Consider the following 17,380-nt stretch of genomic DNA (forward strand, 5'->3'; position numbering starts at 1 on the left):
TTTATGACGCAGAGCTAAAGGAAATGTATCACAAGGGAAAATGTTAAGTAATAAAACAACGACAGGAAACATGAGTGCGGAGATGAAGAGACAAACGATATTCTTGGAAGTTGTGGAGAAAACAACATAAGCAGTAAAAAAGACATATTACTCGTAGTGTTTGTAGTTTTAAATCCGAGTTCACAGTCCAACACAATGACTTTCTATTCGCTCAAACCAAAGTGTTCAATCTCGTAAAATCCTTAGGAGTAAGGTTTTTGTTGCAGCATCAAATACACACCGAGAGATTTCCAGCATAGTTTTCTCAAATTTCTGAACTTAAATATAAACACGAAACACTACACAAGGAATTTTCGATGTCTTTGGTATTGGTTGGGAGACGAAGTACATTTATGGTGTTAAGGATACCGAGAAGTCACAGGTACTACACTAACTCTAATAAGCGAAGAAGAAAACACCATAAAAATAAATACATCTCATCGGTACAAACAAACGAGCAGGCGCATACTTAGCCTAACAATGCACGAAGCCGAGAAACTTTTAAACGGGATGAGTCTGGATAAAGAAAGAGGAGGAGGAGGAGGAGGAGGACGGGGTGACTTGGCCGGCCGGGGATATTTCACACACTTATTCTTTGTTTCAGCCTTTCTTTTCGTTCTTATTGCTGCTTAGAGGGAGAGAGAGAGAGAGAGGGGGATGAGGGATACAGAAAAGAAGAGGATGAGGATGTAGAAGAGGTAAAAGCTGTATAGGACAAGGGGGGAGCGGAAGGGGAAAGAACAGAAGGACGGATAGAGATAAAAAGATGAAAATAATGAGAATAGGACGTATGGATACAAAGAGAAAGGAAAAGGAATAATACAGACAGACAAACAGACAAAGACAGACATCACAGAAAGGATAGTAAGCTTAGATCCAAGGCACACCACTCCTGCAGCAACGCCAGTCTCGTGTTCTGTTAGATGGACTGGACGAGGAGCTGCTCTGAATTCTTTGACTCTTTGATCCTTACTCTGTGCCTGCGCTGTCCGATAAAAGGCCAAGTGCGGGTAGTTGTCGAAGGTACACCGCTTCTCCACCACCGCCAGTCTCGTGTTCTGTTACAAGGACTGGACGAGGTGGTGTTTTAAGTTCTTCGAGTCTTTGAACTTTACACTGTGCCTGCGCTATCCAGAGGGCACGTGGGTACTTGTGGGAAACCCTATTTGAGTCCTTGTAAAATGTATTAATCACAGGCAAGGTTTAATATCTGGGCCTAGGGAAAGAGGAGGAGGAGGAGGAGAAGAGGAAGAAGAGGGAGGAGGAGGAGCTAAAGGACTATACTGAAGGTTATTGCTAAGAGCGGACTATTGATAACAAGCCACGGAAGACCAGCGTTAAAAATTGCCGGTATATAGTCGTTCAAGCAGTCCATTCAAAGGTCCACATTATTTAAACTTCCAAGTCTTACTGAGTCCATCTACTTCAAAAGGCTCTCGCAGAAGTTGTCGGGGTTTCCATTGGTGGTTTCCTGAGCGTGGCGGTAATCAGATCAGAAGTGGTCCCGGGATATGCCTTTGCAACGGCTCCCGGATATTCTGTTTATTCAATGTTCTCATGCTTCAACTCTTATGGTCGTATTACAAGACATATCGCAGCCCAAGAACACATAATTGACAAGGCTTTCGTAGGAGTTGTGGGCATTTCCAGGGGTAGTTTTATGACCCTGGTGGTAGTGTGAGTCTTCTTCTGTACCATGAACCAGAAGAAACACTCATTAGAACCCGACTGACCCTCTCTTTGACCTTTAGAAATAGGTTATGTGAGAGGCGAGAGTGCCTTATAATACCAACCTTATTTTCTTCCTCAGTTTTCTCTTGACATCTATTTCTTTTTTCACTGATTTTGTACTCTTGTTTTAGTCTTCTGAACTCTTTGTCTTTCCTCCTGGAGTTTTTTCAAGTAACTTTTCCCTTCTTCTATTTTCTCACTTTCCTGTTGATAGCGTGAGTGCTTGGATCGAGGAGTGAGCTGATGATGGCGATGATGAAGCTCAGTATCGCTGGAGGGGGGGAGCCTCATTTCACATATTAATGCTTCATATTCATCCGCCAGCTCTTTTAACCCGAGTATAGGATATTTATGCCATATATTACCGGTGATGAATGAATGGGCGAATGTAATGTTTAATTGTTGCATTAGCGCGATCAAAGCCTAAAAAAGATTATGGGAAACATTCAGATTGATGCCGTGCGTGGACATCATTGTATTCCTGTCACACTCGTCGTCCCTTGACTGTAATAATAATGAGCATTGGTTAATTGGCATCGATTCTCTGCAGCGTTTTCAGGGGAATCTGATTACTGGCAGCGTGGGACGGCCCGACTGTATCATTGCTAATTGCTTGAATGGAACACGAAACTGACTGGCGGAAATATGTGAATGAGAGACAAAACGACGGAATAAGAAGCGACTATAGGCAGGTGTGAGACGCAGCGTTGCCAAATTATCGTATTCATCACATTGTATTTATCATTTTTAAGCCTCAAACTCTCGAACCTACAGAAATAACGAAAGGATATTAAAGTTAGCGTTAAAACTGCAATTTATTGATGTTTGTTTTGTTTGTTTTTTCTATAGATATCAGTCAGAAACTACGAAAATGGAATACGGTGTGTACGATAATTTGGCAGCGTTGGTGAGACGTCTTTCTTTCCCTTCCTTTCCCTCATTCTTCCTAGCCTGTACCTTCTCCCCCTCCCCTTCCTCATCCTCCACCTCTTCTCTGCATCCTTCCTCCTGTTTGGCCTTGAAAAACGTTCGTAACCAGAGCCACAAACGTTTGATAATGCAAGTGTAAGTCTCCATTTACTTCTCCCTCCATTATCTATTCTATCTAACCCTTTGCATCTATTCCCTTCAAGCTCCCTCCCTCTCTCCCTCCCTCCCTTCCCTTCCCTTCCCTCCCTCTTTGATTGCGCAAACACAAAAGGGAATTTCGACATCCTGCGTGAAATATCTTGCGACTTCGGCTCCCCCCCCCCAAAAAAAAAAAAATAACAAGATCATTTATTGCGTAGTCATGTGTTGTGTGTGTGTGTATTTGTGTGTGTGTGTGTGTGTGTGTGTGTGTGTGTGTGTGTGTGTGTGTGTGTGTGTGTGTCCTCATTCTTTTTTTTTCTCTTTCGTGTTCCATTTTTGCGGCGAAATCAAAGAATTCTGTTTTATTTCGCCTCGCCGGTGTTTTATTTTTATTTAGTCTCCCTTTGCTCCCCTCCCGGGCCAGGACTAATCCGTTTATTGGGAAATGTAAAAACGCGATCCCAACTAAGCTGTTCCGGAAAATATTGCATTGTTAAGGCTTACACCAGTGCATTTGTTGGCGTGTGGGCCGAGGGAAAGAGGAGGAGGAGGAGGAAAGAAGAGGAGGAAGAGGGGAGGAGGAGGAGGAGAAAAAGGAAGAGGTTATAGCTAGGACAAGTGGAGGAAAGTAACGAAAGAGAGAGGAAAGAAAAGGAGAAGGGCTAACTGATGAAAAGAGAAAGGAAAGGAAAGGATGCAGAGAGAAGGAGGAGGAGGAGGAGGAAAAGGAAAAAGTATAAGCTAGGACAAGTAAGGGAAATGAACGAAAAAGAGGAGTAAGAAAAGGAGAAGGGCTAACTGATGAAAAGAGAGAGGAAAGGAAAGGATGCAGAGAGAAGGAGGAGAGGAGGAAATGGAGGAGATAATAGCAAGGACGAGTGGGGGAAAGGAAAGGAAAGAAGGAAACCGAGGGGGAAGTAAATGAGAAGGGTGAGGATAGGTAAAGAGATGAAAGTAGTGAGGGAAGGACTAATGAATAAAAATAGAAAGGAAAAGGAAGGATGCAGAGGGGAAGAGAGGGAGGAGGAGGGGAAGGATGCAGAGAGGACAAGAGAGAAAAGAGAAGGAAAGCGGAAAAGGTAAGGGAAAGAAAAAAACGGGCGAGGGGAGTGAAGAGAAAAAATGGAAGGGAGAGGACTAGGAAAGATAGATTTAGGGGGAAGGAGAGAGGGATAGAGAGGGTGGAAGAGGAGGAGGGGGAGAAGGATAAGCTTGTTGAAGAGGAAAGGAACGGAGTAGGAGTAAAAGGAAGGAGCCAGAAGGTCAAAACATATCGATAACACAATCCCAAAATATTCGTCAGAGGTTAGTGAGACTGGAAAATGGAGAACCTAAATACACGACATAAATTATTAAATACAAAATTGGTTTACAAAGGGGAATTCATAGACGGATAAATAGAGAAGGTAGTTTAAGAGATGAGCCTTTTCACCCAGCGCGGGAAAGGAGGAAATATATATAAAAATAGGAACAATAAATTATGAGGTTGAAATCGCGAACCAAACGCATAAGTATCCCAATTTTGTTTTCCATCATATAAAACAAATGGTAGAGATAAAATTGGCCTAGAAAATGGAAAAAAAATGTATATAAGAATTGGAAAAACAAATTATTAGCTTGAAACCATGAACCAAACGCATTAGTACCCCAAGTTTTTTTCAGCTATACAAACAAATGCTAGAGAAAAAATTGGCTTAGAAAATCGGGAAAAAATGTACATAATAATAGGAAACACAAGTCATTAGCTTGAAATCGTGAACCAAACGCGTAAGTATCCCAAGGTTTTTTCAGCTATTCAAAGCAAATGTAAAAGATAAAACTGGCCTAGAAAATGGGAAAAAAAGATATATATAAGAATAGTAAAAACAGATTAAGCTTGAAATCGTGAACCAAACGCATAAGTATCCCAGGTTTAGTTTTTTTCAGCTTTACAAAACAAATGCTAGAGAAAAAAAAATTGGCCTAGAAAATGGGAAAAAAGATAGCAAGAGATAAAATTGGCCTAGTTAGAAGAGTGGATTGGAACTCACGCAGCAAGCAGAAGACTAGCCTACCTTTAAACCAGTAACACTACTTTCAATAATACAGTTCTTGCTCATTTTGGCTGCTTAAGGGATTTAGGCTTGCGCGTGGGATCTGACCTCTGACCCAGGAATCATTGTATTACCGCCAGGAACCGCGCAAACAGAGGCTTAGGTTTCGTTTATGGAAGGGTTCGGGATATTAGTAAAGCCATTCATATCAAGTACTTAGAACATAGGTCGGTTTTATGAGATGCCTCCGCCACTCACATCAACTATTTTCAAAGGCCTAAAAGGAGATTAATCGGGTTCTAATGAGTGTTTTTTTTAGGTTCATGGTACAGAAGAGGGGTCAGACTACCACCAGGGTCATAAAACTACCCCTGGAAATGGCCAAAACTCCCACGAAAGCCTGATCAAATGTTTAGAAATATGGCCCATAGAGTCTTAGGTTTTGTATATGAAAGCGTTAGAGATACTAGTAAAGCCATTCGGATATAGTGCTTAGAACATATGTTAGGACACGTAATAAAGTAGACCAACTTTGAGAATCACAAAAGAAAACGGTTTTTTTTTTTTTTTTTTTTAATACGTAGTGTAGGAATGAGAAGAATAAAATTTGCACATTATGTAGATTATGCAAACACGATTATAAGGTTTAAATGGAGGTGAGATAGACTTGTGGTTTGAGAGGAAGGTTGGGAAAAAACTAATTCTCTCGTCTGACTTTTATATTTTCCTTTATATCATTGCGTGTTAAAGGAAAGTGAGAGAGGGAAAAAAAGTTAAGGAATGGGAGAGGGAGGGAGGAATGAGTAAGTGTAGAAGAAAGGAAGGGACGAGGAAGAGGAAGAGGAACTGAGCGAATATAAAGAGAGCATCGTTAAGAGGGAACACAGTAATTGAAAAAGGAAGAAAATAAACGGAGAAAAGGAGAACGAAGCGGGAAGAGAAGGAGGAGGAGAAAGTGTAAAAAAGTAGAAGATAGATAAAGGAATAGGAAAGGGGAGGGAAGGAAAGGGAGAAGGAAAAGAAAGGGAAGGAATGAGGGAGGGAGTGACGAAGAAGCGAAGAAGGAGGAAAGGGACGAGGAAGGAGAGGAGGAAGAGGAGGCGGAAATGAGTAAATGTAAAGAAAACGTCGTGAAAAGGAAGAAAGAAAAGAGGAAAAGGAGAACGAAGTGGAAAGAAGAAGAGGAGGAGGAGAAAACATAAGAGGAATAGAAGATACATAGATAAAGAAGTAGAAAAGGAAAGGATAAGAGAGAGAAGGAAAGTGACAAAGAAGAGAAGAAGGAAGAAACGAGGAAAATAATGATGGTGGGAGCGTGGGATGGAGAAAAAAAAGAAGATAGCAGAAGAAGAAGAAAAAAGAGCTGAGTGTTTTGTTTGTCTCGTTGTGTGGTGGTGACGGTGGTGGTGATTGAAATTGTGGTGGTGGTGGTGGTGGTGGTTCTTGGTGTTTTGGTATTGGTGGAGATGATAGTGTTTGATGGTGGTGGTATTAGTGGTGGTGATGGTGATACTCCTCTTGTTCATTGTAGTGGAGGCGATGGTACTGGTGATCGTGGTGGTGGTAGTAGTGGTGGTGGTGGTGGTGGTGGTGATGGGGGATATCGACTGAGATGCTAGTGATGATGGTGGTGATGCTGGTGATAGTGGTGATGGAGATATTGACGAGGATACTAGTAGTGGTGGTAGTGTTGGTGGTGATAGTGATGATGATGGTGGTTGTGGTTGTGGTAGTGGTGGCGCAGAATATACACCAACACATTCATAAGCATAGTTACGTTGACGACCTGACTTCATTAAGAGAGAGAGAGAGAGAGAGAGAGAGAGAGAGAGAGAGAGAGAGAGAGAGAGAGAGAGAGAGAGAGAGAGAGAGAGAGAGAGAGAGAGAGAGAGAGAGAGAGAGAGAGAGAGAGAGAGAGAGAGAGAGAGAGAGAAAGCAATAAAGGCAAGGGACACAGACACGGCATTAAAAGGGAGAAAGGAAAGAAATTGAAAACCAGCAAATGAAAGCGAAAGGAAGTGGACAAAACGAAATCTTTGAGACAGACACACAGACAGACAGATAGACAGACAGAGACAGAGACAGAGACAGAGAGAGAGAGAGAGAGAGAGAGAGAGAGAGAGAGAGAGAGAGAGAGAGAGAGAGAGAGAGAGAGAGAGAGTAGGCCTAAAGAAGTCACCTAAGAACTCACCTGTATCCTTGGCTCGCTGTGTACCTGACTTTGGATATTTACCTGATTAAAACTTGCTGAGACGTTCCGCTGCCCCGCCCGGCTCAGGTGACGCTCCCAGGCAACCAAGGACAGGGAGGCAGAAGGTGGAGAGGGGGGAGGAGGAGGAGGAGGAGGAGGAGATGAAAGATGAGAAGAGAGAAGGGGGATTGGAGAAAGAGGAGGTTGTTAAAGAGGAAAGACCGGGTGAAATACTAGAAGAAGAGTGAGAGGAAAGAGGAGGATGAAGAGGCTGGGGAGGTGGAGGATGAAGAATAAAAAGAACTAGAACAAGAATAGGAAGACGAACAAGAAGAAGAAGAAAAAGAAGCAGAGCAAGAAAGAAGAAAAGTTTAAATTGAAGGAAAGAGAAAGTGTAAGAAAGGAAAAGAGAAAAAATGTTTGACTAAGGAGGAAGAGGAAGAGGAGGAGGAGGAGGAAGGAAAAGAACAAGAAGCTGGTGATGATAATGAAGTAGAAGAGAAAAGGAGGAAAAAAAAAGACAGTTAAAGGAGATACATTAGAAGGAGGAAGAGGAAGAAGAAGAGGAGAAAAAAGAGTGTGTAGGAGGATTTCACTTCTTTATTCTTTTATTTCTCTTCTTTTTCTCTTTCTCATTGGTCCGCTTTGTACCTTTCGCATTTATTGGGATTCTATTCTTTGTTCGCGTTGCTCTTTGTACGATTCGCTTTCTCTCTTTGCATTTTTCTCTTTTATATTTATTTTTCAGTTTTTTTTCGTCCATCCTTGTTTGTTTGTCTGTCTGTGCCTGTTTGTCTTTCTATCTATCTGCCTGTCTCTGTCTGTCTCTCTCTCTCTCTCTCTCTCTCTCTCTCTCTCTCTCTCTCTCTCTCTCTCTCTCTCTCTCTCTCTCTTTTTCTTTGCCCTGCGTGCGTGTAAATTTGGCTGAAGTGAAAAGCGTATTGGAAAACAAATTAAATACGACTCCATTCCTTTTCTCCTCCTTTTCTTCCTCCTCCTCCTCCTCCTCCTCCTCCGCCGCCACCTCTGCCTCCTCCTCCTCTTTCACTTCATTAGCACAACAGACCCCCGAAATAATCAAGTTCCCCCTTTAATTCCGACTTTGAGGGAATCCGTTTTCATTAATCCCTCGCCTTGCAGTAAACAATGGTATTAGACTCATTGTGTGCTGCCCCGTCTTATAATGAACTTCCTACTTCGCCGCCACCTTCACCACTACCACTACCACTACCACTACCAGCGCTAACCTTCCCCCCCCCCACCCCCCTCCCCCTTTTCCACTCCCCTCCCCTCCCCTCCACTGCCATCGCTAATCACTACAGTATACCTCTTCCTCCTCCCTAGACCTTTGTTGCCTCTGTGTGCGCCCTTTTCTATTGCTTTTCTCTCTTTCTCCTCCTTTCCCTTATATTCTTGCGCCCTTTTGACTTGTTTTTTGCTTCACCTATTTCTTCAGTATTTTTTTTTCTTTTTTGGGGGGGAATTGTGTTGTCTTCTGCATCTGCTCCCGCTATATTTCTCCTTTTCCTTTTCCTGTTTTCCACTCTCTCCTTTTCCTGCTCTCCCTAGTTCTCCTCCTCCTCTTCCTGCACATTAATATTTCCCCCACCGTCCCTTCGAGGCCAGTTGCTCCACCGTTGCTGAGGACCTGCGACCGTGCAGTGGAGGTGTATGTCATGGCTGGGCAGTGTTGGCCATTGCTCGCAAAGGGTGCTGTGTCTTATCTGGTGTGTTAGTTTAAGTGCCTATTATTCATTATATTAGGGGGGGGCCACCATGTGTCAGTAAAAGGTTCCATGCACTGTTTCATCCTAGGAAGGAGCCGTATGTAAACATGAGGCCTGCCCATTCGTATCACCCAGCATTGGGATCCTGCCGTTAGGAATTAAGCCCCGATATATACCAAGAACCTGCAGCAGACCCAATTTCTTGGGTGGGGTCCACATGACCGGAATCTTGACCAGGAACTCTGCGTCTGTTCACGGTCGAGAGCACGGAGATTGTCCCCAAGGGTCTTATTCTATTGCCCCCGGAAATTGGCAAAATATGCTCAGGTGCAAAAGCATCTGGATAAAATCTACACGAATAAGTCAACCTCACATGGCGACCTATCTCCGAGGTTGTTAAGAGAATTTCAGCAGCAAATACTTAAACCACTTACAGCGTCTGCAATCGGTCAGTACACCTAAACAAGTCACTGAAGGCTAATGTTCGAACGTATCATCGATTTGAAAGAAGAAAAAAAAGAGTAAAAGAACAAGGCATCAGAACTGCTGACTACTGGATCTCGGTGGCAGACGAGATCTCCGAGAAAATAATTAGATAAACTTGTCAAGTCCCAATGATAACTTCTATCATTTCCGATATCCAGCACGGTTTCCTCCTTGTTAACCAACTTATTGGAGTTCTTCCACGGTATACATGAAAACTGGGATAATCACACCCATAATGATGACATATATGTAGACTTCCGAGAAAGACCTCCTCCTCCTCCTCCTTCTCCTCGCAAAGTGGGTCGGTAGCCTCCAGACTTGTCATACGTGGAAGCAGAACAGAAATTAGTAACTTAAGAAGACCAATTACGTCCAACAACTTTCGAGGAGTCCTTATGTCCCCCTGGTTCTCCCTCCTCCCCTGCCTCCCTCCTTCTCTCTCTCTCTCTCTCCCTCCTCCATCCTCACAGTTCCCTCCTGCCTGCTCTTTCCTCCACCTTCACTACTTTTCCTTTGCGTCGTTCCTCGCCTTGTCTTCCTCCCCTTACGTTTTTTTTTCACTTTTTTTCTTATTCCATCACCCCTTCATCCCTTCTTTTCCCGGTTTATCCTCTTGTTTTGCTTTCCAATTTCCTTTCCCTGCACTCTCCCCTAACATCATTCCCTCATACCTTTTCGTTTCCTCCTCCCATGCCGCTCCATTTTTCTCGCTTCCTTCCTCCCCTCCCTTCCTTCCCTTTCTTAATTTTTTCGCATTTCACTTCACGGCCAATTTAACTTTTTTTACTTTTCATTAATCTCACAATTTACTCGTCCATTTCAATCACGTCTGTCATTTACCTGGCGGAGGGGGAAGAGAGAGAGAGAGAGAGAGAGAGAGAGAGAAGAAAGAAAATGTGAAAAGGTATAGGAGATAAAAAAGAGAAGAAAAAAAAGAGTGCTGGAGAGTCGAAAGAAGAGTTAAATATCAGAGTTGTTGAGTGGGAACAAAAAGAGATTATTAAGAAAGGGGACTCTCTCTCTCTCTCTCTCTCTCTCTCTCTCTCTCTCTATCCCTTCGTTTCCTTCCATATCACTTCCTCTCGCCTCTCCATCTTCCTCCCTCCCTTCCCTCCATGTTCTTCTTCCTTCCCTCCTTCTCTCCCTCCCTCCCTCCCCAACACAATTCCCTTTCCCCATAATTCTTCCCTCACTCACGCTCCTTCCTTCCTTATCTCTCTCCTCTTCTTTCCGCCCCTTTTTGCCCTCTTTCCCGTTTTCTTTCTCTCCACGCTTCTCTTATTTCTTTAGTCTCCCCTTTTCTATTCCTCCCTCGGGCAGTATTTCTCTTGGTCATGCTATTTATATTATGGATTTTCTTTTTTTTATGAGGTCATACTCTCTCTCTCTCTCTCTCTCTCTCTCTCTCTCTCTCTCTCTCTCTCTCTCTCTCTCTCTCTCTCGCTCTTGAATTATTAAACACTACAAAATGGACTCCACAAAGAAGCTAATTATTAAATGAGACTCGACTGGAGTATATAAATAGATGGAGGGCTTTAATAAGGGTGCCTGTATAAATATGAGAGAGAGAGAGAGAGAGAGAGAGAGAGAGGGAGAGGGAGCGGGAGTGGGGGATCGCCTCATGGATGTATAATCACGGTCATCCCACCAATTAGTACTAAAAACACTCGACAAACCCGCCAAACAGAGGTTCCTGGGGGATTCAATTTTGCGGCTTGCGTGTGTGCGGTGGCCTCGCTGATTGGACGGTGTTTGGCTGCGGTGGGAAGGAAGAAGATCCGCGCCGACGATAGTGTTAAAAAAGGAAGACTAAGAAAGATAATGAATGGAAAGTTTGGTGATGGATAACTTGCTTACGTTGGCTGCTATGCTTGTCTATGGTAAGCGAAGGGAAGAGGCAAGATGGTGTGGTTATGACTGTAGGTGGACGTCTCTCGTGTGTTGCTTTGTGAGAGGTTGTTATGTAATGGAGTAAAGAACAAGTAGTAGTAGTAGTAGTATAAGTAGTGGTAGTAGTAGTAGTAGTAGTGGTGGTAGTAGTAGTAGCAACGTTGCCATATCGTCGTACTCAGCCGCTTGTATTTCCCGACTTCCTGCCCAAAAAGTGTCTTCTGGGCTCCAATAACGAAACTCATTTATACTTATCGTTAAAAGAGTTAGATTCTGATGTTTCTTGGCAATAGTTTAGCGTCAGAAACCGGTAAATACTATGCTCTGAGTACAATAATCTGGGAACGGTGAGTAGTAGTATAAGTAGTGGTAGTTGTTGTTGTTGGTGTTGGTGGTGGTGATGGTGGTTGGTGTCATTGTTCAAGTTGCTCCGGAATATTAACTTTGACAGCGCCGCTCCTCCTGTTGTTGTCTGTTGTTTGATGTCATTGTTACTGTTGTTGCTGTTGTTGAGGTTGTTGATGTTGTGCTTGTTTGTTTGCTTGCTCTTGTTTGTATGGCTTAATTTTGTTGTTGTTGATTGTATTGCTTGTTATTTTTTGCGTCGTTGCTTTTCTTCCTTTTTTCTTCTCCTTGTTTGTTTTATCTGCTGTCTGATATTAGTTTTTTGGTTGTTTGATTTGTTTGTTCTTGTTTGTGTTGCTAAATTTTTGTACTTGTATGCTGAATATGCTATCTGACGTCAATTGTTGTTGTTGTTGCTGTTGTTGTTGTTTTGTTATTTTCTGTCCTGCTTGTTTTTGTTATTTTCTTCTTTTTGGGGGGGTTGAATCCACTGTCTGCCATTTATTATTATTTTTGTTGTTGCATTTGATTATTGTTGTTATTGTTTATGTCGTTATTGTTGTCGTTGTTGTATTTGTTTAGGCCGGTGCAGTCGCCCCCTCAGCTTTATCCTCAGGCAGAAAATCCCCTGAAGTTATCCTGAGTCCCCTTCCCTTCCCTTCCCTTTAACTCGAGGCGTCCTGTGGCCAAAGAGCAGAGAGGCTGGAAGGGGGGCTGGCAAGGTGTACTCCATATATAGGTTATTAAAGCGTGGCAAAATGTCTTACTTGAGGGATTACTTGGGAGGGAGAGAAGGGAGGGACGGACGGGGATGAGACAGGGACTGGACAGGACGGAACGGGACGGGAGAGGAGGAAAGGGAAGGGTAGGGAAAGGAAAGGGAAGGGAAGAGAAGGGAAGGTTAGGGAAAGGAAGGAAAGGAAAGGAAACGGAAGGGAAAGGAAGGGAAGAGAAAGGAAAGGAAGGGAAGGGAGGGGAGGGAAAGAGATGGGAAGAGGAAGAAAGTTGGAAAGTTTCGTTTAGTCGGCGCAACATCTGTGGTCATATGCCGGAGAGAGACAGGAGGGGGAAGGAATTATAGGAGAAGGGAACAGACCCCAGGAGACGGGACACAACCCCCGATTAATACCTGGTGCCCATTCACTGCTGGGTGGACAGGGGCGTAGGGTATCGAAAAAGCCGCCCAAATTTTTCCACTTCGCCCGGGAATCGAACCCGGGCTCTCTCGATTGTGACCCGAGTGTGCTAACCACTGCACCACGAAATACGTTGAATGGCTTACGAACTGGTCAAGAAGTTTGGAAAGTTTAAAAATAATATAGAAAGGAACTAACGGGTTGAGGGTGGAAGGGAGGGAAGGAAATAGAGAAAGAGAGAAAGCTTTGCAGGACACCAAAAATACGCTAAAATATTACAAGCGGATGAATATAAAACTGCTATCCAAACAAACAAAGCAGCATCAGCAAACATTAAAGGGACTCACTCAGTACCTAGCAGTCTAACACTCGTCAACATCTACAGCGCCGTCTCCACAATGCGAGTCTTCAAAGAACATTACAACAACGACGAATTATATATTTTTCGTCTAATTCTGTTTTTAATTCATCGTGTCCATCTGGTTCTCCCTTCCCCATCTCCCCTTCCTTCCTTCCTCCTTCCTCGCCGCCCCCTTCTCTCTGCCGTCCTTATTTCCCTTTCCCTTCTCTCCTCTTCCTCCCTCCACGCCCTCCCTTCTCTCCCTTTCCCACCTCCTTCATCTTCACTACCACTCCTTAATGTATATGGAACCTCAGGGTGTTGTTTTTCATCAAATAACTTCACTAAACAGAGACTACAATGGCTGACTCTTGTGTTCCCGGTGTTCTGATTCTGCCCCGAGGTGGTTCACTAATTATGGGGAGTCTTGGGGGAGGGAGAGGAGTGCATCAGATAAAGGGGAAGCTTGTGAGTACCGTTGAAGACGCACATGCATTACCTAAGTGTATGGCTCAAACCTCTCGCTTACCCGCTCTCTCGTTCTCTCTCCGGCCTGAAGGTGTGTGTGTGTGTGTGTGTGTGTGTGTGTGTGTGTGTGTGTGTGTGTGTGTGTGTGTGTGTTCTTGGGCCGTGTGTCTGCATTTAGAGGGTGTTTGTAGACGTGAGTGTGCTATAAACGCGTGTGTGTGGAGGGGTGTGTGGGCGTGGAGGGCTGCATGTGAGTGTGAGTAATGTGGGGTGGGGTGGACTTTATTTTGGGGGGTAGGGAGGTGTTGTGTGTGTGTGTGTGTGTGTGTGTGTGTGTGTGTGTGTGTGTGTGTGTGTGTGTGTGTGTGTGATGATTGCGTTTCTCAAAATACACATAATTTATTCCTTCAATGGCTCCTCTTGTTTTTATATCACTCGTACACGGAAGGACCAGACGAGGATGTTATTTTGGGTAATCTCATATTCTCTCTCTCTCTCTCTCTCTCTCTCTCTCTCTCTCTCTCTCTCTCTGTCTCCTGTGTCCCCTTTCTCACACCTACTCTCTCTCCCTATTTGCCTTTCCTCCCTCCCTCCATTTCTCCTCCCCCTCTCCCCAATCCCTCCACTAGCATTCAACACGGCCTCTTTAACAGGTAAGAGGACGGGGTGAGGGTGAAGAGGAAGAGGCCAAAGCGAAAGGGGAGGGAAGAGGAAGGAAAGGGAGGAAGGGAGGGAGGCAGAGAGGGAGGACAGTTAAAGGGCAGGAGAAGAGAGGAGGTGGAGGAGGCCGGGCTCACTATTACCAGCACGCGAATTTCCACAAGTGAACCAGATGCAACGGGGATCAATTAACCTCCCTCCCCAGGTGTGTGTGTTGGGGGGGGAGGGTTTGTATGCTTGCAAACACTAAACGTTATGCAAGTTTGCTTTTTTATGGTTGATTGTTGATGCTACTGCCACTCGTGCTACTACTGTAAATGCTGAACAACGGGATATACTGGGAAGATTGCTAATGAACAGCACAAAGAGAACAGCCCCCACCCCCCGTGAATCGCCTCTGTGTTTAGGTTTCGGACTAAAGCAGATGCCGTCTTCTACTATGGAGACGAAAGTACGAAGAGAGCAATGTAATTTTTGTAAAACCACCTATGAATACCACTGCCACTAAAGAATACAAATAAAAAAGAACGAAAGCAATAGTAACAACCAGAATAGCAGGAACATTGCAGTGGTTTTTTTTTCTGTATATTTTTTTAGGGGGCCATGAAGTTGCCTCCTTTACCGTTGAAAAAAAAATAATGGAAGATATAGAGAGGAAAATAAAAATAAAAACCAACTGTAGATAAAAAAAAATGAATACAGAACTAAAGAACTGCAAATAAAAAAAGGAGATCGATCGAACCCGCGGCGGGGCAAAGGATCCCACGACGTTACTAATCAAGCTGTCGGGTGCACGCGTCCTCCCACGGCACGGGCTGACCTTTTGGCTGCTGTTTTTTACCTCGTCTGTACATTTTTTCTTATTTACTCCAAAGCACAGTACTATAACTTTCTATCTCTCTGTACTATTAATATTTTTTTAACAGTATAGAGGGCAGCTGAAGTGACAAAAAAGATACAAAAAAAAATCCATTACGTCGCTCCTGTTCTTGTTATTGATTTTGTTATACTGATACCATCCATAACATCAAAGAACAGCAAAGAACGACAACAACAGCAACAAGAACAATAAGAACAACAAGAAGAAACAACACAGACAGTAACAACAACAACAGCAATAAAAACAGCATAAACATCTATTCCTCCTCCTCTTCAATATACTAGTACTACAACTACTAATACTACTGAAACAAGAACAATAACAACATCAGCACTTTACTAATACTATCCAACCTTGAAGAAACAGCTATACAATCATAAGACAATAAACAAAAGTGCAATCCATCACCAACAATAATATAATGCTACACCTCACCTCACCTCACCCTACCCTCTCCTTCCCTTCCCTCTCAACACATGCTAAACACCCATCCACCCACCCTCCCTCCTCGCCCCAGCACGGTCCCCTTAATAATAACCCAGACAGCATGGCAATGAATCACGACCCGCGGCTCCCCTATTACTCACGCAGCCTTCTGTAAATAGAACACGTGATTGGCGCAGTGTGTCATCATTAATTTCATTGTGCATCAGCTGTGTCAATTCCCCCCACTGATGGAGAAACACGCCGGATTTTTGCTCTACGGCGTTTTGATGAATGTAATCTATGTGTGTGTGTGTGTGTGTGTGTGTGTGTGTGTGTGTGCCTCCAATGGACACTAGGTTTTTTTTATGAGGCTCTGTGTGTGCGTGTGTGTGTGGACTATGGTGGAAGGGACGGGAGAGGGTCAGGATGGCTTTGGGAAGAATGGGAGAGCAAAATATGGAAGGCAGTGTTCAAGGATATTTTTGCGACCTTGATTATTGACAATTAAGTGTTGATCAGAAATTTAAAGGTAATAAAACGTGCACTTGAAGTTTGAGGATGTATCACGTTAAAATCTATTCATCTTCAGTACATACATTTGATTTGGTGAAGTTGTTATTCGTGACGAGGACAAAATGGTGAATATGGAACGCGTGCAGTCAGGGAGGCAGGCAGGGACACAGGTAGGGACGCAGGTAGGGAGAGAGGCAGGTGCACAGAGACTAGTAAAAACAAATCGAGAGCTACAGGATTCTGACGGGAAATAAAAACTGAAAATATCGAGTCTCTCTGGATTACCTTCGAAAAGGAAACTGGAAAATATGACAGAACGAAATCAACGGGAAGCTTACAATCTGTCGAGTCTAATTTTTGGGATTGCATCTGCATGTCATATTTCCATTGACTCCAGTACGCGCTTTATTTGTTGTGTGTGTGTGTGTGTGTGTGTGTGTGTGTGTGTGTGTGTGTGTGTGTGTGTGTGTGTTTACTTGTGTCTGGTTGTCTTTCTTTTTACATGTCTGCCTTTGTTTGCCACTCTGTCTGTCTGTCTTCCTTTCTCTGTTTGCCTTTCTGTATATGTATGTCTTTCTTTGTTTATCTCTGTTAGTCTGTCTGCCTCCCTCTGCTTCTTTTTTTTCTATCTTTCTTTCTGTCTGTCTGTATGTATGTCTCTCTGCAATTATGTCTGTCAACCCATCTGTCTTTCTATCTGTATTGCTAAGTGGGCGATTACCACATCAAATACCCCTCATCTCTTTGTCTCGAACATGTACCAAACCAGTAGCTCTCCCCTTTGTCAGTCCACCCTCTCCCATCGCCCTCTCCACTCTCCCCTTCCCCCTCCCCCTAAATATCCGAGACAACGTAATTTCAGGTGAACTTGGAGGGTCGTGGGCGGCGCGGCAACACTTCCAGAACTTCCTGATGGGCGCGTGTCGTGTGGCTGCTGCCCGCCCACCTGCTATCCTCTGGTCCTTGTTTCCTGCTTCCTGCTGCCGCAACTCAGTGCGACGCGTGGCGGAACAGAACCCGTGATCAGAGTTGCAGGTGAGTCCAGTGTGTTCCGTTGTGTTTACTGTACCGAGCCGTGTGTATGTATTGTTCGACGCCTCCTGACCTATTCATTTTAAGTTGGAGCTGTTCTACGTGTATATATCTGGCCGTATTCACCCTTACATTATCAGACTCCCTTCGTTAGTTTCCTTTAATCTGGCTTATTCCTTCACCCCTCTTGCAGTTTCCCACCGTACTCAATCCTCCCCTATTAATTTTAAGTCGGGGCTTGTCTACGTATGTGTCCCTGGCCCCGTATTCGCCCTTATATATTCGGACTTCCTCCCTTATTATCCTTTGTCTAATTCCTTAACCCCTCTAACAGTTTCTTCCTATACTCAGTCTTACTTTATTTCCTCCCTCACCTTATATAAACAAACATTCTTCTTCATATCCCAAATTT

General features: G+C 43.8%; 1 long non-coding RNA gene across 1 annotated transcript in view; it reads left to right on the forward strand.

Moving 5' to 3' along the window:
• Window positions 1–17,026, forward strand: part of LOC126998694 (uncharacterized) — a 112,882-nt gene extending 95,856 nt beyond the window's left edge. Inside the window, exon 4 of the long non-coding RNA XR_007752971.1 lies at window positions 16,799–17,026. This is a non-coding gene — a long non-coding RNA (uncharacterized LOC126998694). The remainder of the gene's footprint in view (window positions 1–16,798) is intronic.
• Window positions 17,027–17,380: the final 354 nt, after the last annotated feature.

This window comes from Eriocheir sinensis, chromosome 14 (assembly GCF_024679095.1).
Source record: "Eriocheir sinensis breed Jianghai 21 chromosome 14, ASM2467909v1, whole genome shotgun sequence".
In the NCBI taxonomy this organism is placed as follows: domain Eukaryota; kingdom Metazoa; phylum Arthropoda; class Malacostraca; order Decapoda; family Varunidae; genus Eriocheir; species Eriocheir sinensis.